The sequence below is a fragment of the Ambystoma mexicanum genome, chromosome 3q, assembly GCF_040938575.1.
Source record: "Ambystoma mexicanum isolate Mex_15411 chromosome 3q, UKY_AmexF1_1, whole genome shotgun sequence".
NCBI lineage: Eukaryota > Metazoa > Chordata > Amphibia > Caudata > Ambystomatidae > Ambystoma > Ambystoma mexicanum.
In genome coordinates this window covers 637,304,696-637,331,276 of record NC_090926.1, presented here as the reverse complement: position 1 = coordinate 637,331,276, position 26,581 = coordinate 637,304,696, and positions in this window count along the sequence as shown.

The window sequence follows — 26,581 nt, the reverse complement described above, 5'->3', positions numbered from 1 at the left end:
TGTCCGCCTCACCATTTCTGACCCCTCAAAGTATCCCACATACTGACTAACCAACCTTGCCAGTTAGTCCAAGACCAACATAAAGAGGTAAAAGCCCCACAATCTAAACACATTGCATCCTTCACTCTTGGCCAATGCTGATCCAGGACCAGTGGTCACCTCTCAGAGACCATGGAACTTAATAATGAAATGCCAAACACAATAGGTCCACCCGTGCCCAGAGGTAATTTCAAAGTGCCACATACTCAATTTCACCAAATTCCCCTGGAAGTGAACCAGGCCAATTCACTTGTTCAACGTATTCCTGAACCAACACCAGTTAAGGATGTTATCATTAATGCACATTTAACAGACAATGCTTGCGAGAGAGCCACAATGTTCCAGAGGAGGACACATTCCAACTACTGGAATAATGGAGGCATTGATCATTGGCATTGCCCAATTCTTTGAAGAAGCCCTTCCCCCCACAACACATAATCATCTAAAAAAGCCACGGGTACAGGGGTGTGGAGTAGCAATGATGCACCAACACTCTCTTTCATGCATTTAAATCTCTGTCCTCAGTTTGTCTGAGTCACCAGTCCATATTCTCCGCCATCAGTACCCTACTCTTGCCTCCAAAGATCCTCTTGATGGTAAACATTATTTTTAATTTTATTTTTATTGTTCAAAATTGTTTTTTAACAAAACCTTACACAAAATAAAACAAACAATAAAGCAATACAATACAATACTTTCCAAATAGAAGAACACCATCATGCCTTACAATAATATTTTACAAACTAGACAAAGCATGTTTCCATTTTCATGAACTCAAAATCATGCTTGATTGATTAATACAAAAAATTAAAACACTTAAATGCCCTCAATAAGTCCAATATCCTTCATAAAATGCAGGAGTGTCATAATTAATGTCACTGAAGAAGTGTTTAAAAATCTTTCGATGGGGCCTCACTCAAAGTAAATATAGTTGGCTCTACATAGCGCCCGAAATGAAAGATTATCTTATCATTTAGGCACCCGCATTTTAATATCACATGTTTTAATGACTCTATTTCTGTTAAACAATATCTACAATTTGAAGTTGCTTCAGTGGCAGTTTTTCACAGAACAAGATTATCCCTAGTTTTTTAAAGATTAAGGCGAAAGCGCACGTACACCGCTCTAGCTACTGGGGCAGGAAAACGCTCAATGTAAAGCGGCAACTCTCCCAATTGTTTATGCAGCAATAACTGGTTATGTAGGCATGTATATGTGGAGCGAGAACCCACAGTGTCACACCAATCCTGAGTAAATATCTTTCTTTTCTATAATCGCAGGTCCCAGAGACCCACAAAGACAACGCCTTCGCGCAAACCACTACCAAAGTGTCCCCCTCACCTCACACACTTTCTAAAAAGGCCTCAAACAACTAATACAACTGGGGTGTCACAAACCTGGAACATAATAACCATCTTTTCCATAAAATACTCATGTTCAGTGAAACAAGACCCAGTTCAAACCGTAGTGCCACCATGGGCACACTTTTAGAGAGTGAACCCGCTAGTTTCCAAACCAAACCCTCAATAGGGGTAAAATCGAAAGATGCAGTAACTGATCAGTCTCTAGATCATATGCTAACGCTGGCACTACTTTAGACATGTAAAAATTCTGCACTGGGACCACAATAAATTTACAAAACTTATTAAGAAAATGCCTCATTTGAAAACCAAGAGATCTAGCTTTAACTTTGATCATGTCCACAATAGTTTGATTAGTTGGGGAGAAGTTTTGAAGGAAGGTTGCAAGAATGCACCCTTGCCATAGACCTCTCTCAGTATTAATTGGTTTCACGAGACCCCCTGCATATTCAATTGGACCCTTACAGATGAGTTTTGGTGGAGACTAATCAAGATGCTCACAATTAAAGAGGGGCTATTTAACCACTACAAATCATGGTTTATAGTGTTAAACACAAGGGACAAGTTGATACTAACCATATGGATAATCGACTATACACATCACAATATGTTGCAACATATCCATAAGTGACCTGGGCCAAGTCGTCCCAACTCCACGCCTGAAACCAACCCGAAAAGGTTTTAATATGGCATCATGATCTGCTGGGAGATCTTGGAGTACCAATGAGGCAAATATGTTTTGCTCAGTGTCCAATAAAGTTATTGAGCGGTAGTTATGGGGGTCTAACTTATTCCCTTTTTTGTATATCATATCATGCTGTCATAACTGATGAGGTCACCAGAGTGGTCAACTCCATACTATCTCAGGTTTTCCCCTTCTTCTCCCGAAACATTAAGGATAGCATTGTCTCTCTTGCCTCTGCACTTGCCGATTTCTGCAACCATTCCTCTGCCACTGGATCTTCCCCTCCTCCCTCAAACACTCCCTTGTGTGCCCTCTCCTGAAAAAACCTTCAGCAGACCCCACCTGCCCAGCCAACTACCTCCCTACCTTTATCACCCCCCTTCCTTGGGAAACTCCTGGAGAAACTGGCCTTCCTCCAACTTACTTCTCATACTGAACTTGTTGGTGGTCTCCGTGGTATTAATCTGGATTCTGTGCATCCAGAGGCAGGGAAATTGCTCTTCTGAAAACCTGTGAAGAACTGCTCGCTTCGCTGGACTCTAACTCTCCAGCTGTCCTCATTCTACCTGATCTCTCTCTGCCTTTGACACAGTCAACCATTCCATCCTCATAAAATGGCTCCATGATATCCTGGGCATCTCAGAGTGGGCACTGGACTGGCTGACCTTCTTCCTAAGTGACCGTCCATCCCAGGTTATTCTGGGCACCTTCCCCTCACCTATCTCTTTCTCCACCTGCGGTGTCTCCCAGGGCTCCAACCTCTCCCCGTGGCTCTTCAACATGTACCATGCTCCACTGGCACTCTTCATTGCCACCTTCTATCTTAACTTCCAGTGCTTAACAGATGACACACAACTTTTGTTCAAACTCCCTGCTGAACCTCTTGCTTCTTCCATCATTCCGGACTGTCTATCTGCTATCCAGTCCTGGTGCACTAACAACGATCTCTGCCTCAATGCCAGCAAGACTGAGATCATTACTATCGGGACCCCTGCTCCCTCTTTCTTCCCCTCACTCTGGCCATCCTCTCTGTGCTCTCCTCCTTCTCCTTCATCTGAAGCCAGAAAACTTGGAATCATCTTCGACTCCTTGCTCTCTCTCTTTCCTCCCTCACATTCAGGACATTGCCAAGAAGTCCCAGTTTCAACTCTTCCTTCACAAAGGAATTCTCCCTTTTCTCACTTTCCCACAGAAGCTTAATGTTACCTGAGCCCTGGCTCTCAATAGGCTTGACTACTGTAATAGCCTTCTCTTGAATCTAACCTCTTTCTCTCTCCGACCACTCCAGCTAATCCAGAAAAGGGCAGCAAGAGTTATCCTTAGGGACTGCATGTCTCCTGCCCTAACAACTCTTCACTGGCTCCTGGTTGTTGAACAGATTAAATTCAAATCCCTCTGCATCATCCATAAGGGTGTCTGTGGCCGGGGACCATGCTATCTGCAACTTGCTCTTACTAAATACTCTCCCTCTAGACCTCTACATTCCTCTGGTAACAACTCTCTGTGTGTAATGCGTTTCTCTAATCAGAGGGCCGGAGGCCGATCTCTTGCTTCAGCTGGCTCCCTCTTATGGAACAGCCTCCCCCTTCCTCTTCATCTTGAGCCGGACCTCTTCAAATTCCGGAAGCTCCTCAAGACTTTCCTTTTCACCCCCCCCCTCCTCTGTTAATCTTACAGTCGCTGTGATTGGTGAACAGGGCCCTTGTGTGTCTTTCGGGACCCTGGCCTCCCACATCCAATTGTCTCAGCCTCTGCCTACACACAGCACTTGCCTTGGCACCCACTGACCTACGCCACTGTAGACCTGCACCTAACCACTTATTGCAGCTCAATACTCCCTAGCACTTACTATACTCAGCACTTACATCCGTTGCTCACCCACAAGCATGGGCACTCCAGCACTTACCCCCCACTCTCTCGTCCCCTCTTGTTTTGCACGTTCTGAATACTCACCGCGCCTAGTATGTTCCTCTTTATCCTCCAGTATATATTTTGTTTTCAATCTCATGTTCCCTTCTTGTTGCCCTGTGCAGGGTTTGAAACACAATTTACTTGTTCTATAAACACCTAATAAATGCACAGTACATGAACAAATCAATAAATAAATCGACGCGTGCCCAGAATGCAGCTATTCAGGAATTTCTGTTCTGCTAAGATATTCTTGAAAAGCTTCTACAAGTAATTCAGCCATTCTCTGGTTCCTTTTTAAATATCCTGCCCTGGAGCATGGGAGTTGTGACTCTTCAAGATTGCCATACAAACTTCTTCCTGATCAAATTGTATTTCCCACAGATGATTTGGGAGACCCATGCACATCTCACAGGGCATGTGACTATAAATAGGCTTAAAATGCTGCTCGCAGGTATCTTCAGAGATGGGGTTACTCTGGGACTCCGCTTGGAAATCTTCTTGATTTTTAACCAACTTCCAATAATTGGCCCCACCTTTGTTAGTCGCACATTCCAACAATTTCTCACCATTCCGTTGGTATTGGGTGCTTTTTTTCTTGTTTGTCCTTATTTTTGTATTGTTGTTTAATCCGTCTAATACCCTCTCTTTTCTTCAACTCAGACCCACTAGACTTATTAATACGTCTTATACAGATGTTCTTATCCCGTTTTAATTGCGTTTTAATTGTTGTATAGCTGGTACATATCCCAAACGACCCTAGGGGCATCCCCTCCGTGGGAGTGATAAAGTTTCAATACAATTATTCACAAATGTGGGAAAAAGATATGGGAAAAAAGGGAGGGTACTTATTGGGAGATAGCACAATTATTAAAAAGGTCTAACGCCGTGGGATGCCAGAAAACTGCATTCTCTTGATTCAACATCAACACTCCACATGCTTTGCTAATATCATGCTTGCAAAAATCAGCAAATGGTAAGGAGTACACCAATTTTAAACGACAATTAATGATGCTTATAAAAGTAGTGGGTGCGAGGGAGAAACACAACCCTGGCAATGGGTTGAAAATGATGAAGACAAACAATAAAGTGACCACAAACTGGAACACTCGTGTCCTCCCGCACACCTTTATGACAGTCAAGCCTTAGGATTCAATCAAAAAGTTTATAAATGGTCCGACAAAGAGGCCAGAATTCTTCAGAAATAATTATTCAACATTCAGTCAGGAGGATTTTTTTAAACCGATAAGAATAAATGTTTTAAATAAAGACAAAAGAAAAATATATTTTTTTAATTTTGTTTTTTTAATATACATGATAACATGGTATACGCAAGATATGATCACCAGCTCTACACGTCCCTTCCTCAGGAGCCATCAATCCTGCTTTCTTTCAGTGTGCACATCGGCACAGTAATCTACAATCTGAACACAGAGCAGTTTATTTTAGTAAGGTATGATATGCATCAATGCATGTTAGAAAAGCAGAACAAGTCTGTCACGGTGTCACCCATAATCAGTCCAAGAGGTTCACAAATGTTCCCAACTAAAAGGATGCAATGTATTCACAGGCGGGAAATATCAGCCCTAGTGAGTAAAACCATAGTGCACATTAGCCAGAGTCTATAAAGAAATCCTGTGATCTAAACGCAAGATTTATGCAAGCCAAAAATAAGTCAAGGTAAAGAGAGAAAACAAATACTGGGAGCATGTGGACATTATAAGGGAATCCGGTCAATATCTTAGAATGTGATAGGGTAACACAAAATATGAGGTTCATAGTTAACTGTATCATGGGACCAGTCTTTATGCTTCTGCTGAATTCTAAAGTAGCAGAGTAGAGGGATGGTACGGTCCATCTGCTTACCTTGACTTTCACTTTTTCATTCACATCGAGCATGCAGCGTTGGCAAAATTGTGCTGCAGATCTTAAATGGCCACCTATTTTAAATGCAACATATCGCTGCCTACGCAGTGTGATTGCATTATGGTTGCACCTGGGACAACCCCACTCCTCAATGGTGGCACATTGATTCCTATGATAACTCATTTCGTAGAAATAACTTCAAATTATAAACATCGTTTTAAAAGATCCTCTGCAATGAACATGTAGTCAAACCTAGATCGATTTGCCCTTACCCCAAGTTTATTTGCCTACAAGATCCCAGCCACATTACCATCCTTGAACAAGGGCCCAGTCATTCAAAATATTCACCCATTGTTTTCCCCGCTCAATCTGCTGGAGTTGTCACTTACTCAATGCAGTACCTGAGCCTACCATTAACTTATTTTCTCACAAACAGTTCACATTTAAATTCCCCACTATTAATACGTTTGCAGAGCAAAATACTACTCTCCACCTGCTTACAACCTGCTCCAGCTGATCAAGAAAAGGGTCTATTTTCATTTTAGATTCATTCCAATATACATTCACTAATAAAACGTCCGATCCCATGTTCTGATTACTAATATGCACCACGAAGAAACTCTTGATGGCTTCCATAAAAATATGGGTCTTTCCTCTTAACCCGTCAACACATCTCCTGATGGTCTCCCAATAATCGCTTTGGCAGCATTTTGCGTCAGGGTACAGAAACAATCAAACAGCAAAGTTGAGGTTGCAAATGTCTATTGGAGGCAAATGATATCGGCCTCTACCAGCCTTAAACCCTAATTCTTGATCTTGAAAGTGACGCACAAGTATTCGCCAGCACCCTGTGTTTCAGTTATTATGTCATGACATTTCTGGCACTCTTTGGAATCTGTGGTATCATGCTTCGACCTACCTATGTTGTTAGTTTTCTTTTGACTATGCGAAATTCAATAACAAATGTTATAAAAAAAACAGTTGGTTCTGTTATAGAAGTTTATTACTGCGAGCATTCCAGGAAAGGATCTTCGCAACGTGCGGATTACTAGAAACCTGATCAACCCCTCGTGAGTGACCACCTTATTTTGCCATTCTGGCAACCAAGCCCACCTAGACAGCGAATTATCAGAGTTGCATACAAACACCTGTCTAGGATGGGTGGCTCCCACATCTCTTGTAATCCTCATCTGGAAGCCGGGTTCATTACTGCCAGTCTGAGGTAAATAAATCACTCCATGACATCCCCCTCTTCTTGGATGTAGAGGACGAATGTCAAAGCTTTGGGCCGTCAGTTTGTCTGCTGCCGCCAATATAGCAATCCGCACAATGCCTGATAGAATTACTAAAGAACACAGACTCAATATCCTTCGAGACTATGTCAGAAACCTGAGGGTATTCTCCAAAGTAGGCCTCAAGAATCCCTTATTTAGGTGTTCAGGGAAGGGCTGGTGCTCTCAGATCCCAACCCTGGGGGTGGGTGAGCAAGGGAGGATCACCTTTGTAGCGAAGCCCGGGGTTATGTTTGAGGGAATGCTCCAGGTGAGACGCTGTATTGCACCAAGGAGGAAGACGAAATATCGGAGACCGTTATGGGCTACTCCAAATTAACCTCCCTTCCACATGAAATGTCTCCCTTATCAAATTCTACCAACTCCTGCGCATCTGGTAAATCCCCTAAGGGCACAAACCACATTAGACTCGAAAACCACATCTTACAGAATCCCTGTTTTCCCGTTTTCTACCTGAATACTCCGAACTCTTCTTTTTGATGTCCCTCTGATTGTTCTCTCCCGAAACACCTGTATACTGCATTGAAAATATACTACCATTCCCACAACCCTCCCTGTTCAGGTCACGATACAAACTCTGGTAATTTTCAGTCATTCCACAGCCCCTAACAATCGCACTCTTCTGAGGTTACCCAAACCCCTCACACGAGGACTATAATCCTGTACAACCCCTTTTCTCCATCCTAACTCGTAAGGTTGTCAATAATTCTACCACACTCTCTTTCCAACACTTGCACAGTGACAGACAATGGGCTAATGCTAAAACTGTTTACCTGATATGTCCCGACACAAGGATCAGACAGAGTCAGGCTATCAACCAGAATCACACACACACACCTGACAATCCTTTCTCCTCACAGGGATAAAAGGTGGAGCAGGAGAGCACAGTACGAGCAAGGTAGACCGCATGACGTGAGGGCTATCTCAGTATGGCAGTTCAAGAGGAGGCGAAAGACGGCGCATACCGAGAGGGCGACAGGGAGAGAAGCGACCTTGCCCTTTGCGACCAAGGCCTGTGAAACCTCCACAGATGGAAACAAAAGACAGAGAACAATAGCCAGCCTGGGAAGAGGCAAAGAGAGGTCAAAGTGGTCATACAGGGGTTTTGTAAAATCCTCTGTACCGTCGAAAATCTTTGACCGACAGATGATTGTGAAGGAAAGGGAGATGAGTCCTGCTTGGTGAAACTAACGTATGAACTGTGTGTTGTAAAGATTGGCAAGAGTGAACCCGGCAGAGGGATGCTAACAGAAAAGGGTGAAGTCTAGTGTACTGCTTAGCAAAGGTTGGCAGAAGTGAACCCAGTGGAGGGATGGTAACAAAAAGGGGCGAGGCCTGAAGTCCCTATGAATAGTGTAATGTCAGAAGTGAACCTGATCAAAGTATGGCCATACTGCACTGTGTTGGCGAAAGCTGCAAGAGTGAACCCGGCAGTGGGAGGCCGACAGAAAGGGGTGAACCCTGAACTGTTTAAAAAGACATTAAGATTTGTGAATGCAAGAAGCATAGGGGTCCGAGCCCGAGAGAGTTAGAGCCAGGGGTAGAATGTCATCACCCAAAGTACATTGAGAAAGGAACAGTTTAGTTGATTTTAGTGAGTATGACGTGTGACGGTCTATGCCCGGAAGAGGGAGACCGAGAGGTGAAGCCTTCACCCAAAGTATACGTGGGACAGAACTTTGCGTTTGTTTATTGAAATCCTCAGGCCCTCGAAAGCAAGAGAACTTTTGGTTAAAAGAGACTTAAGCATTGAAGAACCTGATAGCTGGAATAGAACTGTCGGAACATGCTGGGAGAGCACTAGTGTGTGCTGTGCTCAGGAGATCCCCCTTTTCTCATGCTCAAATTGTGGGGAAGGGAGTCCCCTGGCAATCACATCCTGACTTATTATTTGTGAACACTTTTTTCTTTATTGACAACCCTGTCCCACACTCTTTCTATAATTAGTTGCAAGAATTTGGCAATAGTTTTTTTTTTTAGTATACGCCTTTTTACTTTGACAAAACGCCACTAGGACTGCCTTATTTTTTATTTGATGGCGACGCTTGCTCCCATCTTAGATTTAGGTTTAGGTTAGGCGTTTTTCCACCCTGCATTTAGAGTTTAATAAACACTCTTGCACTGTGATCACTTGTGTCTGTCTTTACTGTTGCTACCGTGAGTTCCTTACAACTATTTTCTGAGGCGTAATAGTTCCTCTAAAAAGGGTTATATTTGCTTGCCTATTTATTGTAATGTTATCCTCCAACTGAAACATTGCTTCAACTACTAGACTTGTAGGCTCAGCTAAAACTGGAGTACTATGTGTTGCAGGCAATGATAGACAAGTGTTAGAAAGATTGGCTAATGCGGTGGCTATTGGCCCAGTAATTCACTCCCATGTTAATGACGACTTTGGGGGCAAAAATTCATAGTTCTGATTAGAACCCAAGGTACCTGCATCCTCAGCTGTTCCATGTCTATTTTTAACCGGGGATGTTTGTGACACATTTTCAGAGGTAGTTTCTCCAGTTATGATCTCCAAACCTCCATGGAAGCTAACCGTGCTGTCTTCTTCTCCACCTTTTTTCCACGCCCGCCGTAATTTGCGACTCCACACTGACTCCTTTGGTGCAGGATCCCCACTCTTTGCCTTTTTATTTCTCCCACAAATTTGATAATATGCCAATTGGGGCCCCAACAAAAGCACTCACCTGTAGAAGTCATAGAAACTGTGTGACAAACGCTTATTTGATTTTATTTGCCTTTTTTCCTTTATTTTTATTCCCTTGTTTCACCTTTGTCGGGTTTTGCCACTTCCCAACTGCAACAGCGCCCCTAATGTCCATACGCCTCCCTCGTGGAATCTCTGGTCATTACTCCCCAGCCCCTGCCTCTTCTGCAGGGACCCAACAATGCCCGCCACAGAGGTCTCTGTAAAGATCACCAAAGATGAGTCTTCTGTTCTTCACTCTTACCATTAATTGCACAAAATCTGACAAATTCTCTCATGGTTGAGACCGACAATTGTAAGGGTGTCGAACAAGGATGCTGACACATGGGTGGCAATTTGGTTGTTAAAACCTTTATTCATTAAAAAGAAGAAACCCTCACTATTAATATTTCCTAATGTGCCTGCCTCAAACTAATATTAACGGATCTGTCAGAATTTCAGTTGAAATCACCACAATCCTGTGTCATAACCTACTTCTATCCCTAACACTACAATTAAAGTATAAATCAACAGAAAGTTGCTTCTCCAGGAGAATGACTCTCTGGTATTTAGCAAAAGGCTGCCATGGGGAATGACTCCCTTCCCCTGGCTTGTGGTTCCAACAAACCTTTGCACTATTCAACTTTTTGAACCAAGACAATGACTCCCTTCTCCTGGTATTGGTTCACACACTCCAACATAGTATACACAAATGCCTGGGGGAATGACTCCCTTCTCCTGGCCTCTCTTGATCAATGGGCTTTCAGTTTCTTCAACTTTCAGGAACAGGAGAATTACTCCCTTCCTCTGGTATTGGTCTGCACACTCCAACATAGTTCACCATAAAGCTAGGGGGAATGATTCCCTTCCCATGGCATCTCTTGAGTATAACAAAAGGGCTTTCGGTTTCTACACCGGGGGAATGACTCCCTTCTCCTGGTATTTGAGAGCTATTTTCCGTATCTCTCCACTTGATTTTTCTTTCCCCCCTTTCTATTGGAATTAGCAAAGTTCCACATCCATCTCGGGGACTCAGTGGAATTTTCCCTGCCGCTACGATAAGGATGCTTTCCTCAGATGCTCAGAACACTTATGTCAGGGTCCCAGACCCTTCTCTGGTGGTCAATGGGTCTTTTGCTGCCACTGCGACAAGCAAGTTCTCCTCTGATGCTTAGTTCACTTGTTTTTGGTTCCCAGGCCTTTCTCTGGTGGTCAGGGGGCTTGTTGCTGACACTATGATGAGGAAGTTCTCCTCCGATGCTCAGCCCCCCCACACCAATCGTTTATCTGTTACTACTGGGCTGGCAGAAAGCTGCTCACCCCCTCTCTCTCTTCCACGCCTGTGTCTCTTGTACCTCCTGTTACCTTCTATTGGACTTCATATTCGCCACTGGCACTTCCTGGGTCAGGGGTGCATCTCTTCAGCTCTTTGGGCTTTTCTCCTCTGCTTCTGCAACATCACGGCAGCTGTGAGCTCTACTGGTCTGCTCGGCTCTCTCTTCCGGCTTCGTGTTCACATCTACTCCAGCTGGACCCATGAAGAACTCCCTCAGCAACTCACTGGGGATCTGTGCTCTTTGACATCACCAGTCAGCCAACAGGGTTTAAAACTCACGGTCTGGATGGTTTCCACACCTGCTGTCTCTTTTGGCTGGGCTTGACCAAGTCTTCAGTCCTTCTTCTCTTCTTATACATTGTTGTCAGTTCCGCCCTGCTGGATTGTCAAAGTCCTTCTTTGTTCTTGATAGGTTGATCTTCATGCATCCTCGGGGCCACCTCGTACCAGTACTAGCACTGTCAGTAATCCTCATGTCTTCTGTTTTCTTCTTTGTCCTGGTACTTTCTGTTTTGGCTGTTTCGCCTGCACTACATAAGTACATGGGTCTACTCTCAAGGAAGTGATTTGCCATGGTGGGGTTTGGGGATATTTGCGGTGTGACGTTGGCCAACAGGCTGTACCCTAGGTGATCATCCTTATCCCCATAGGGGGAGTCCCTCCACCCCCCAGTGAGGTCCTCCCACATTAAACCACCCATAGGGGACTATTTGGTAGCATCTGCACCTCCTTAGCCTCGTGGAAAACGGCTCCCCTTTGAGAGAAGTGACGATACCCAGTGAATCATCACACAATGGAGAATTGGGAGCCGAAGGGTTACGAAGCTGGGTCACTACCCAGTTGAGGAGTACTGGGGTTCGAAATGTCACTTGTTATAGCTGCTTCACACAATACTTTGGTTGAAAACCCCTCCAACAGACCTGCAGAAGATATTGTGGGAAAGCTGGGATTTGTGGGATTATTCCAGATAATTTCTGCATCATTCATATTGGTAGTCTTGCTATTGGTATAATGTCGTTTGTGGCCTGCAAAATCCATGTCTAATTATTGAGATCAGTAATGTCAGATCACCTTTTAGTTACACTCACATTAAGTAATGCTACTGGCTGCACATTCCAAAATATACAGACCAATAGGCCTGCACCTGTTGCGTTTGCTGAAAGGTGTTTATCAGCCTATCTTCCATGGTTGCTCTTTCAGTGCTGGCTCTGTCCTTTGACTGAGCTTGACTTAGAAAACAGGTTAAAGAAACCCCTTGATACGCAGCCCCTGTTCATCTGAAATAAGTAGAACCATCTGACAAAGTGACCAACAAGTAGTGCAGCCTAGAGCTAGCTGCCATGAAGAGGATGGGACCAAATCTTGGATGCTAATGGAAAAACATGTGAGACACTAAAGTAAATCCACAGCAAAATCAGCCTTGTGGGATACCACAAAGAAGTCAAAGGGGCAATAAAGCTTACCATGGCACCTGCATCAACCAGACTCCAAAAAAACCAACAAACTGTTAGGGATGAACAGGTCAGACCTGGCGGGCGAAAATGCACCTGCGAGCAGACCTTGTAGTTTGCCGATCCGGTACCAATGGTACTGGCAAACTTACCGGTGCCTTTGTTATCACACTGGCAAGCTTATAATGAGGGCCAATGTGTCTTGGTTTCAAACTGGAAAATACATGAAAATCCAAATATAGCGTGTAACCAGTCAACCTATGGTCTTGTATTTAAGCTTATCTGAAAGACAACAATTGCTTTTGATTAATGAATATCTGGTTGTCAAGTAGTGCTTTATCATAAGGACTGACACACAGGAAGATCCATTACACATTCACATCTGAAAACACAGGGCATTATGTTGGTTGGTAAAGACTATTAATTAATACAAAATGGGTTGGAAAATATACCCATCTCGCCCTATCACTATGAGGTGTTTCCCCCCCTCAACAAAACTAAAGATGTCAATTGTTAGAATGTCCAAAAGCAAAAGAGTCCTGGGGATATGGTTCCCTTCCAGAGAGTTCACATACTAAAGCGTTCCTTTCCTTCCCCTAGATTTCCACAGTTCAATCACTCTTTAACCTAGGGGGTATGGCTCACTCACCCAAGGTTTCACAGCCTAGCATACTCTCCTGTCAGTGTTTTTTCAGCTTGCAATAATTCAGTTAGTTATACTTTGGGCTGGGTGTCCCAGATTCGCAGTTACATTGCCTGGTATACTCTCTTGCCAGATCTTTCACTTCATATACTTTGGGTGAGGGTCCTAGACTTGCAGTTGCACTGTTAGGGCTATTCTGTTGGTGAACTACAGAGATACGTATCTTCCCTTGGCTCTCCTTCCCATGGTTTCACAAATTGGGTGCAGGTCCCCGACTTGCACTCTTTATCAGGTATCAGTCTTCTCCATATTAATAATAATGTCTTTTCCATTAAATGGATCAGCAACCCTTTTTTGTAGTTTGTCAACTCCTTTTAACTTGCTTGGGCTTCTCGCTCCTCAATTACATAATTTAGTTTTGCCCACAGTACGCAGTATTTGTTGTGAAACACCCGGTGTCCCACCTTTCCCTCTGTGCTCACTGATCTGGTTTAGTTGCTTCGGCGTCCCTCGCATTTAGTCGTGGCTGTGGCAGCTTGCCGGCTTCCTGGAGGGGCATCCCATTTCACCTCTGCTTCCTACCTGGTCTCTGCCATCTTCTGACAGCATCCCACTGTCTGTGACATCAGTGTAGCAGACCTCTGGTTCTTTGGTTTCCCGCAGTGACGTCTCCAGCAGTTCTCCTGTTCTGGACCACCAGTTTGTCTCTTTCTCATACTCTGACCGGTGTTGGATTGTTAAAAGCTGTCTCTGAGCCTCCTTTCCCTTCGTTCTCCTTTCACGTAAGAGCTGTGCTGGTTTTAAATATTGTAGCACCATGTAACTCTTTCCAGCAACTAGAGCGCAGTGTTGGTTTCCTGGCTCCACTGATCTTTCTTATTCCAGCCCTCTTGCTCATCCCAGTATTACAGAAAGGGGCTATGAACATAAGGTTGACAATTATTCTCAGGCACAGTTTCTACTCTCATATGACAGTATGCCATGACGGTTGGGGCTATGCAAGGGCGGTTGTTGAGCAGTAGCATATGGGGGAAATACAATGTTTTATCTGGTGTTTCCTCACTGCTCCCCCAAGGGTTGCCTCTCCTCATGTGGTCCTCCCACAGATAGCCACCCCAAAGGTCAGAGCCAGAGTCAGGTAGCTTCTGCCTTTCCCTGGCCACGTGAGGAGAGGCTTCACCTGGGAAAGTAGTGATGACATCGCCAGATTTGTCACACATGAAAGAATCTGCTCTTGTTTCATTAGGTACAAGCAAATGAAACATAGACCATTACATTATTCTTTGGTAAAAGTAAATAGGCTCTTTAACAGCAGTTGGCTGATCACTGTGAAGGATCAGCCACACATATGAAAATGAATTACCACAGTACACTCCTTCTTCTTCTTCTTCTTCTTCTTCTTCTTCTTCTTCTTCTTCTTCTTCTTCTTCTTCTTCTTCTTCTTCTTCTTCTTCTTCTTCTTCTTTTTCTTTTTCTTTTTCTTTTTCTTTTTCTTTTTTTCTTTTTCTTTTTCTTTTTCTTTTTCTTTTTCTTTTTCTTTTTCTTTTTCTTTTTCTTTTTCTTTTTCTTTTTCTTTTTCTTTTTCTTTTTCTTTTTCTTCTTCTTTTTCTCTTCCTTCTTCTTCTTCTCTTCTTTCTTCTCCTCCTTATCCTCCTCCTTCTCCTGCTGCTCCCCGTGCAGGCCAAAGAGCAGAACATTTACAGCGAGAATTTAACAAGTCATCAAGTAAACATTATTAATAATTATCACAGTACACTATATGGATGTTCGTGACCACAAGATGGACAGAATCTATGTCATACCAAGGTGTTGTTGGAAGAGTCAGGTCTAAACTATTAGAGACTTGACTTGCATCAGTCCATATTTCCACCGGGATGGAATTCCAGTGAACTGAAGTGTAGCATGTGAAGGATTCTTTGTTAGTTTTTTCTTTGCGAGCCATTTCACTTTACAGTCTGGTGATGTTCTTACTGTCTTACTGCGAGATCACCATGTGCCACTCAATGTTTAGCCATCAGGTAGACTGGTGTACTGAAGATGGATATCTTGTAGGCAAGGCCCATGATTCTGAACCAGAGACTATCCAGAATAGGGTGCTGGTATTATTCACACAAGGTGAACCGAAGTGTGGTGGGTCACATTGAGGGAGGCTAGGTGAGTAGCAAGGAACACTTCAAGGTGGGCATTACCCCATCAATATGCAAAATCTCTAGTGCCTGCACCAATGTTTAAAAGTCCTAGGGTGGGTGGAAGGTTTAGATATTTCAGAGCAGCGAGATCTGATACCAATCCCTTTTAGAGTTTTTCATGATGGGTTGTTGGAAGTATACTCCTCAAAATAACAATGCTTCTGCGCTAACCAAACATTTTCCAAGCAAATGAATTCAATATGTTTAGAGCACCAACTATCAGGAACAGATGGAGTCCATCTTCTTTTAAAACAACTAGAGAAACAGGGCCACGTGGCAGTCACTGGTTAAGAACACTTGAAGGTTTCCAAAAAATGTGCTACTTATAGCATGTGTAAGAATGTGCATCCTGATTGTGTCAAAGTTGTGAGCAACACAGGTGAAACACACATACAGGATTGTATCAATTGCAAAACCATATATGTGGTATATGCAATAGTGTCTGTATGCCAATATCTCTATATTGGAACCACCCTACAGCAATTAAGAATACGGATCAGAGAGCATTGATCAAGTCTTAACAACCCTGACCCTAAACTACCTCTGGCTAACCATTGACAGGAGAACCACCAGATGGATATTAAAGGTAATCTGCGATTCATAGGCCTACAAAAAGCCAAGTGTGTCAAACAAGGAGGGGATCAGAGACTGATGTTCAGGCAAATGGAAGCAAGATGCATTTGCAGATTACGAAAAACAATTGAGGGTTTGAATACTGAACATGAGATTCATGTTTCCCTGTTAGCAATTGATAAGCAGTACTACTCAAAATACACATTAAGAATCTGGAATTGTGCCAATGGCGGTGTTAAAGGACAAAAAAACGATAATAAGGGTTACAGGCAGTGCAAATTCACTTTGACTGCCAGGGTAGGTGCATACTCAGGGTAGATGCTTCTGACGTAGATGCCAAAAAGAAAAGGTATGTTTTCAACTTAAAAAGTAAACCGCAATTCTCTGCATCAACACTTGAACAAGAAGATCAGCAGTTAATTGTCAACAGTGTGAATAATGGTAGCACTTCTAACAAAGAGCAATAGATAAATCCACTAGTGATAACTGTTGTGTCACTGCACATTTAAAACACATAATGACTTGTCCAAGTGACAGTGATAAAGACTGCAAAGGCTATTTAATGTGTTGGTTCTTAGATCATTGAAAAAATGTAGGGGCAAATGTATGGACCCATAGTTCAGTGTGTACAAATAGCAAAGAACATGAGATTTGCATCACAAAGTGTTAATTTTCAAAACCATTATTTCAATTTTGTTTCTCCAGTAATTAGTATTGCATTTGAAAGGGCTGTAATTTAATGCCAATAGCACATTATGTGAACACATGTAATCATTATGTCAGAAGAATACGGTGATGTCAATTATATGTATAACCACAATCAAGACTTCTGCCAGCAGTATAAGCTGGGGTATAAAAAGTGTAGTTTAGAATAACTCTTTTGAGTTACACATATTAGCCCAGAATATTTAAAGCAGGCCAAATGAAATAGCCAGAGACCTGGCAAAGCTCACTTTTCCAGGATATTGTGAGCTTACATATAACATCTATTTCAGAGACATACTGTATGTAAAAACATCATAACATTAGTCATTTTCGACTAATACAGAATAGATTTATTTTAATTTGGACACTCTAGGAATAACACGTCATAATATGGATCACAGGAATACGTCTTTCCTCTATTTAGCATGTAAGTTTGCAATTAGGAGGAAGTGACGTCACGCGCCATATAAACATAAGTGCAAACAAAATGGCGCCCACGATGCAAAACACGTGGGACTCCCAAATAGTTGGATGCTTCCTGACAGGACATCCTTTGGAAATAATGATGAGTTGCAAGTATGGGATACACCATCTATGATGAACAACGTTAAAGATGTTTACACTGGTCAGATAGATACTCATTATCAATAATCGAAGAAATAAGCCTGTTTAGGTCATGAGGAATTTAATTTGGAGTGTACATTTCCATTGGGAACATAATAGTTACACTATCTATTATTTGCTTTACAGTTTCAGTTATAAAAAACTGCACAACCAATTATTTGGGGCAATAGAGTTATCTATTCAACCAAATTCACTCTGGATCAACTAATCAATGAATTATTTATATAATTACATATATTTCAGAATGTTTCACTTAATCTGGGCCAAAGAAGGGCCATGAACACTAGGAATATCACATTGGTTTAAAGTATAATAACACTTACCACAGTGTCAATGTGAAATGTTCACTGGGTCTACACCATAGGGCAATTTAATGGAATGACAATGTTTGGTTGAAGGTGAACTATACACACGATTGAATTACAAAGCACCAAGTGCACGTGCATGGGCGCTCAATATTGATGAAAGGAGTAATAATATCGGTAATATGTGTACACGACACTGATAAGAAGTAGCACAAGTACTAACTTGAGCCATGGCAATGGATTGTGGTTACTTCACAAAGCCCACTAGTAGGATTGATATAGGATTAAGGATCCGAGAGGTGCCAATGGCTATATAGCAATCAGTATGGATAGATTTGCAAGTTTATATATATATAATACAATTCTTTCTTTGTCTTGTGTTTGTCTCTTCTATATTTTCTTCTGTCTTTTTCTCATTTCAACATTCATTTTAGAAGAGAGAGTAAGGTCAAATGTTCACATTGTAAGAGGGATTGCTAAGTAATGAGACAATTACTTATGGGATCATAGAGAATTGGAAAGACAAATGATATATCTCAGCCTTGAGAAACAGCAACGGTCGAAACACGTGTCGGCTGTCATAAGATGGATCTACTGAATTAATGTATAATTTGTGATCAGACAGTGTAAAATTGCATACAACATCAGGCTGATATCTGATATATCCATTCAATCTAGGTTTAAGCTGTGACCAGATTGTTAATTAGCATCCAATGTTTATAATTTTACTAATTTAAATTTTAAAGTCTAAATAAGCTGTCATTTAAAAGGTTTTTAGTACTTATTGGCAACTGTGATCAGACACTTTTAAGTCACTTTTGATGTCTGTTATGTGGCTGATTCAAATATTGAGGTATTAAACACATTGTTCAATAATATAAATATATCGAATTTCAAACTATTGGGAGTGATTGAATTTGTTTGCTTGGAACATTTTTGGTTAGCGCAGAGGCATAATTATTTTGATGAGCAGAGTGTCAATTTCAGGATCTAGGGTAGGCCATGCATAACTAACACTGCAGCTTTCCATACCATTTATTAATATAACACTAATTTCAGTTCAAGCGCACTGGAGACTTAATTACCCTAATTACGTTGTTGGAAGTATAGATTGCTATCCACAATGAAGTGAAAGGATTTTGCTGAGTAGGGAGGTGAGAGTTGAAACTGTCCAAGTGCATTGCATCCAGCTACCTTCATGTAGGTATAAAGTAAGACCCAGAAAGGAGACTGCGCCCAAAGTTGCAGAGTGATTTATTACCTACAAAGAGGTGCCCTTTTTGATGACACGTGTTTCAGCCTTTCTTAAGGCCTTTTTCAAATCAGGGCTGCTCAACTAAGATATCAATGTATGGAATGTTACAAGACATATTCCGAAATTAACATCATTGATGCAAACACAATTAGTATCACCATTGTGCAATAGCATGGTAAACATATACAATAGTATAGTAAAAATAAAAGCATGCAAATATGAAAATATGAAAACAAAGGCAGATAAAAAAGGGGTTGGTGATGGGAAGGATGCAAGGGAAGAAAACAATAATAAATCGGAAATAGTGTTTTGTTTGTTGTTTTAGTGCATATTAGATGTCCACGTATAAATTCCAAGAAATAGGTAAGTAATTCGATGTTACCTTATTGTCTTGTGTGCCCCTAAGGGGTTATAAAGCGTGTCTGGTCATCATTGTCCGGTTTAAATCCCTTAGGAACACAAATATATTGATTATCACTGTATGTCCCCGTTGTATTTTGAAAGACTATGCTGACTCAAGCATTATTAAATTCCCAACTCTTCGTATAATTATGAATATTGAGTATCAAATACTAGCCTTCTTTATATAGTTAAGGATTCCATGATTATTCAAAATACATGTTAACTTGAAAACTAAGTTAAGTAACATGGTGTTTGCCATAAGCTTGTAAATTACATTCACTCGTGACTCTAGCGGTCCGCGCATGATCTCGCGGCGTTTCTGCCAATGCTTCACACAATACTACTAATAGGATGCTATTTCAAAGACGAGCTACACTTGACAGACGGTCTCTTACCTGTCTGCTTGGTTTTCGTGTTTAATCGCGCATTTCCTTTTTCCCGAGGGGGCGCCAAATGGCGTCCTCTCCCTTGTTATTGTTGCAGGAAGGTTGTCATGACGACGGATTCCCGAGAGTCCGTCTTTGATGTTTGGTAAACTGGATACCAGGTATCACGGCCATATTTAGGGAAAAAACTCTACATAGCATGATGGTATGTGGGGCCTAACTAGCCCAATTGTGGCAGCGGCGGCCAGTTTTGTTGGTCAGGGAGACGCGACCTATCGCATATAACTAATTTGAAAAAGAATACAGTTAGCATTGGATAAAACATGTCGACATGTTAGACCAGACCCTCAAAGCCAATGTTTAAAGGAATGGTTCGCCCAAAACAATTTATTTCAAAAATAGATAGGAATATAAAAAATAAAAAAATTGGTTTTTTTTTTTCCGAAATCCCTATGTAAAATTTTGAGCAATTCAAGCTCAAAGATAGCACATGGAGACATCCATTTTGTGAAATGGATGCCTGCCGCTGTGCTCGCTTTGGCTTTTGCGGCACTAATGAAGGAAAAGCCATCCAGCTGTAGTAAACAAAAGCTACCACTGGGTGGCTTTTCCTTCATTGGTGTGGTACGCGGAGGACAGGGACCAGAGACGACAGGCAGAAAAGCTGCAGCTGCATCTCGGTAAGTGCTATTTTTTTTATAAAAATAAACACTAGCTGCGTTTTTTTTTCTAAGTTTTCCGGGCTGGAGGAGCCTGGAAAACTTAGAAATAAAACCGCAGCTTTAAAAATGTTGTATTTATGTTTGCAGTAGCTTTTGAAGCGACCGCAAACATAAATACAATGTTATTGTGTTTGAAAACGCTGCGGTCTTTCTTTCTAAGTTTCTCAGGCTCCTCTGGCTCGGAGGAGCCTGAGAAACTCAGAAAGAAAAACCGCAGCGTTTTCAAACACAACCGCGTTGTGTTTCTGCCTGCCGTGGCTATCACTTTGGGTCTCCGGTGCTCCTGCATGGGAGCACCGGAGACCCACAGTGAAAGCCAAGGCAGGCAGAAACACAACACGGTTGTGTTTACATGCCACAGTGTTTCTGCCTAAATCTGATTTCCCATTTGGGGCTCTCGGGCTCCCCACGGGGGGCCCGAGAGCCCCAAATGGGAAATGCTAAATGCTGCAGTGTTTCTGCCTAAATCTGCGTTCCATTTGGGGCTCTAGGGCTCCCAGTGGGGAGCCCTAAAGCCAAAATGGGAAAGCCGATTTAGGCAGAAACACAACGCGGTTGTGTTTGAAAACGCTGCGGTTTTTCTTTCTAAGTTTCTCAGGCTATCACTTTGGGTCTCCGGTGCTCCCCCAGGAGAGCACCGGAGACCCAAAGTGAAAGCAAAGGCAGGCAGAAACACAACGTGGTTGTGTTTGAAAATGCTGCGGTTTTTCTTTCTAAGTTTCTCAGGTTCGGAGGAGCCTGAGAAACGTAGAAAGAAAAACCGCAGCGTTTTCAAACACAATAACGTTGTATTTATGTTTGCGGTCGCTTCAAAAGCGACCGCAAACATAAATACAACATTTTTAAAGCTGCTGTTTTATTTCTAAGTTTTCCGGGCTCCTCCAGCCCGGAAAACTTAAAAAAAAACCGCAGCTAGTGCTTATTTTAAAAAAAAAAAAAAAATAGCACTTACCGAGATGGAGCTGCAGCTTTTTTGCCTGTAGTCTCCGGTCCGCGTCCTCCGAGTCCCGGCACCAATGAAGGAAAAGCCACCCAGTGGTAGCTTTTGTTTACTACAGGTGGCTGGCTTTTCCTTCATTAGTGCCGCAAAAGCCAGCACAGACGGGCAGCCATTTCACAAAATGGATGCGCCCATGTGCTTGCTTTTTCAATTTTGGAGCTTGAATTGCTCGAAATCTTACATAGGGACTTCGAAAAAAAAAACGCCAATCGTTTTTTTTTAATGTTGCCTATCTATTTTTGAAATAAAAATGTTTGGGCGAACCATTCCTTTAAAGCTACCTTCATGTAGGTTTGTGCTTGGAGGGGTGGCCTAGGAGGACAACTTTGTTTTGGTGGGGCTACTCTTTGAATAGGTACTTGTCACCTACATTGCAATCGTTGCAAGGCATGAGCAAAGGCAAGCAGTATCTTGTGGACCCTAGCCCTTTATATACAATTGTGTATCATCTGTGTTCTGATGTATTGCGATGTTGAGGTGATCTGGGAGTTAGCCCAATTGTGCTATATAGAGGTCAAAGATGACAGAGGAGATAATGTAACCCTACAGCAATCCACAGGTGATTGGGTGGTGTTCAGTCTTGATGGAGCCCATCTGCATAGCCTATTGTTGGCCTAGTGATAGGTTGGAGGTGAACCTTTTCAGGACCTTGCCAGAGAAGTCCATTCCGTGTGCCAGGGGGGTGAGTACTGTGCATGAGTTCCATTTGCTGAAAATCTGAAGGACATCATTGATCCCCCCTGGCTGTTGATTGTTTCAGTGCTGAATTTGGGGCAGAACCCAGATTGGTAATCCTGAAGCCGCACTTTATGCTCACTTTTTGTAAGTAGTTGGTAAGCAACTACTTTCCAAATGACTCATGATCACCCAGAAATGTGCTAAGTCTTCTAGGTTGAGAGTGGCCTTTACAGTAGTGGTCAGGTAAGCCCTGTTTTTAGGATGTCTGGGAATGTTTCCTTGCTGAGTTGTTAACTAACCTAACAAGGGCAGTAATGGGCAGTGTGAGAAACCTAAGAGTGTCTCACCCGCTAGTCTGCGGGGACTTATCCAGGCTGTTAGGATATGGCCATCGCTTTTGCATCCAGTTCCTGGGGGTGGACCAGTGCAGGAGGATCCCGAATGAGCTCTCCTCACACCAATAAAAGTCAGAACCCAAAGACACACTCTGAGCAGAGTAGGAACAGAACTTCAGGGATGAAGGAAAACCTTCTGGAGCAGTGGGACGGACCAAGGGGTGAGAGCAGTGGGTCGAAAACCCCAAGAGTTCCCTACCGGAAGTCGTTGCCTCTGACAAGTCACAGAAAACACGTGGAGAAGGCAAGATCCCACAAGTGAAGACTGCATTGTGTTTCAAGGATGCAAGCAACCCTCCTGGGTGAACGGCATAGTTGGGGAGGCGAGGCAAAGCCTTTGGTACTAACCTTGACTCATGAATTGGATATCCCAAAACTATGAAAGAGATGCACACAGCCTGTGAGTTGACAAGCAACCTGAGAGACCAGTGCGTGTTAAAGTATGAAGTAGAAACATTATATCACAAGTGAAGGCTACATGCATGTGGATGCGATGTGAGGAAAGGCAGACCTGTCAATGAACTTTGAAGTAAAAGACAGCTGCGAAATCCGTGATACTAAGTAATGGCGTGTTCCGGTGAAAGGTAGTAGCCCACTCAAAAGTCTCTGTGAAAGGTACATTGTTTGAAGCAATAAAGCAAATTCACAGGAAAAGTGAAATAAAGAAGTTTAACTCCTAGAGAAGGGGAGAGTGAAAGTTAAACTCTACATTTTGATTCAAAGTGGTCCTGAGGTGGTCTGTAAAGAAAGCCATGCACATTCGAAAGTGTTCTATATCTGAAAGTGGTCGAAGCTCGACAGATGGAGACCCGAATTATAATAAGCTTGGGGAAGGCACCCCACTTGCAAGTTTGCATTAAACTTTGTCATGAGAGATCTGAGCCTAACAGAGGGGGACCTCTGTGAATTTCATTTGGTTGAAACATTATTTTGGAAGTCAGGAAAAGAAACCTTAAGGTGGAAGGCCAGGCGGGCCTCGATCCACATTTTTCTATTGGTTTATTGTGTCAGAAACTGAGCCAGAGTGTGTCATCCTGCCTACAGGGACCACCTTACTCCGTGCGGTCTAACGTGGGGAGGAGAGCTTGTTCAGCCACATTTATTCATTTGAACACCGATTTTCCCTTTTGCATACATTTCTCCTTTTTACACTTTTTGTAAAAGAGATAGGGCAGGCATTCAATTTTGTTAGCAGACTCCACTAGGACTGTGTTATTTATTTATTATTTGATGGTCGAGACTACTCCCATTTTAGTTATAAGGCAAAGTAGGAGTTTCTCCAACCCCAACAATTTCAATAAAGATTTTACAAATTGTACCCATTGCGTCAGTGTCATACTTGTGATACCATGCCACCCCTACACCAGGCGGTACGTTTATTAACAATGGTGGATGGAAGTATTTTGTTACTGTAAGAGGTTACTGTTAAGGATGTGAGCGTGTTTACAAGAATTCATCGGGTGAGAGGAGGGAGAAGGCTACCCAGGGTTGACTTGCTCATGGGGAGATATAGGGACATAAGTCAGAGGATTTGGAGCCCTCGTTTTTCAGCTTGATGGTATTGATCTTGTTGATAAAGAATCAATTGCTAGGTTCTCGCTTCTCCTGAAATGAGTTTGAGCAGTGTTTGACTGCTGCAAAAGGGCTTTGCAGGAGGCTGCCGTAATTGTGGCACTGCAATGAGTAGCTTTGGCTTCAGATATCAGGATCTGCCATTTGGAACGTAAGGTCTTTATGAAAAGATGGTTCTCCAGATTATGGGCCTTGTCCCAGCATTTATCATTAGATCTAATGGACCTTTTGTTGATAGAGAGCTCTTGAGAATTGCAGAGATTAGACATTTGTTTCGGGTGCAGCCCAATTGTATTCAGAGCAAAAGTATCTGCCAACTCCTTTGAGTAAAGGTTTCTAACAGCAAAGTGATGTTTGCAATGATGGAGAAACTGTTATCCACTGCATCTACTGGAATGTTATCGAAAGCATAACGTGCCACATGGGGCCTTTATCCTAGCCCTTGTGAGCTGTCAGAGAGTGTGAAAAGGAGAATGTGATGGCTGCATTGTATCTCTCATTAAGCGTGATAGAGTCCGTATAGCTTAGCATGTGAAGACGATACAATAAGGTCTAGTAAAATAACATTAATTTGTGGGGGGCTACTCTGCATTGGATTACAACTAGTGGTTAAGCCAGGGACAGACATGTGCCTTTGATGTTTTTGGTTGCTTGGATCCTGTGAGGGTGAAGTCCCCAATGTTAATGTTAATGTTAAAAATTATTTGTACCGCACACTATCACCACCGAAGTGGTCTCCTGGTGCTGTGACGGGTCTGAAAGAAAATGGGAAATGGGGGGTGGGTTTCTGGGAGTAAGCTGGATAAGTGCAAGAGAGCACTGATGTGCTGTTGGCAGCCTCAGCCCAGTGGGTCCATTGGCTGTTCTTTGGGTGTTTTACAGTCGGTAGTCCTTGTGTGCTGTTTGTGTACTATGTGTGGTTTGTTTTGTTGTTGCAGTGTAGTGAAGTTTGTGCAGATTGTAGTGTTGTAGGCTTGTGGTTGTGTTTGGTTAGAGTTTGAGAGGTGTATGCAGAGGGGTGAAATTGTTAGTGGATTGGTTAAAGCTGAGGTGCTAAATTTCCGCATTCTCTCCACAAGGGGTGCGGGAGCATCTCTGCGTCTCTGTCCTGATATGGGCCATCCGATACGCACAGTCCCTTTCACACATGGCATCCATTCATATTCATAACCTTACCCAGGTTAGGCCTTGGCCACCTATGTGACACCTGTCTGTATGCGGGGCAGTCAGGCATGTGTGTGTCTCTTCAAATCTGGCCCAGAGAGCATTCCCAATTCAGTCGGTACCAAGGCCACTCCATCCATATGTGTCGGGCGGTTGGCATTCATAATCTTCTTCAGTTGTTTATGCAGGCTATCGCTTCCAGCCCCTTCAAAACATGGCACATGCCAACGCTTGCAATTACGTCCAGGGGCAACACCAGACTTCATTCACAACTCCATATGGTCAATGCCCCTGCCAATGTCCATGACTTAGTTTAAGTGTGGTAAGTGCCCACATTCACACAACGCTATACAAGTATGATAACTGGTAGCAATTATGGGGCGGGTGAGGTTGTTGGCTGGAGTTGGCTAGGGATGGCGATTTCTGTCCTCAAGGGTGTCGCTTGTGTCCTATTCGACTTAGCGCTGTCTCTCTTGTTGTAGTAAGAGTTTCTTCTGGTCAGTTCTGGGTGTTGTCAGTGTCTGTTATGCTCACCTGGTCTCTGCGGGGACGTTGGGGCACAGTTGCAGCCCTCCCTGGAAGTGGATCACCCCTGTCAGGCTTCTTCCCCTGCACATACGCTGTGGGCTGCGACAATTGGCGACACTGCTCCTGCGTGGATGTATGAGATCGTGAGAATGCTGCTATGTGACTGCTGTCTCTCTCCAACCCTTCTTCCCAAAGTGTGGTGAGCATGAGCCGACCCATATGGTCTCACATGTTGATTAATGATGATGAGCTCTCCATCCTGCTTCTCAATGCAGGGGCGCTTCTTCATGGACCAAGTTCCTTCACTGGCCCATTGTACGTGGCAGCCCAGACCAGCTGTGACTTAACCCCTTCTGATGGTAAGTGTCTTATGGCTTTTAAATATTGTGATGTTGATTCCTGATTATTGTCCATATCTTTTAATGATGTCTTTCCTCTGCTTTCTCCCAATAGGTGAAATGCGGCCCTGCGGTAGTTGGAGTGCACGAAGCAAGGCCAAATTGGACAAGAATGGAGTCCACGATGCTCCGACAGAAGGTGAGTGTTGGTTTAAGGTTGAGCGTGAAAATTTGTCAAAAGTGAGACCTTAAATGTTATGTCTTAACAAACTCTAACCTTGTCTTTATCTTTTTCTCTTGCAGGGACCGTCTTCAGATGAATTGCCCGCCGTGCCGTGATATCGGGGTTGGAGTGCTGCTTTCCAGAGGTCTGGAGATGGATGAAGAATGCCAGAGACAACAATGATGCGTGCCGATGAAAGCAGGTTCCAAGGTAAGTGATGAGGCTGGTAGCTGGAAACAAAGGTAAGAT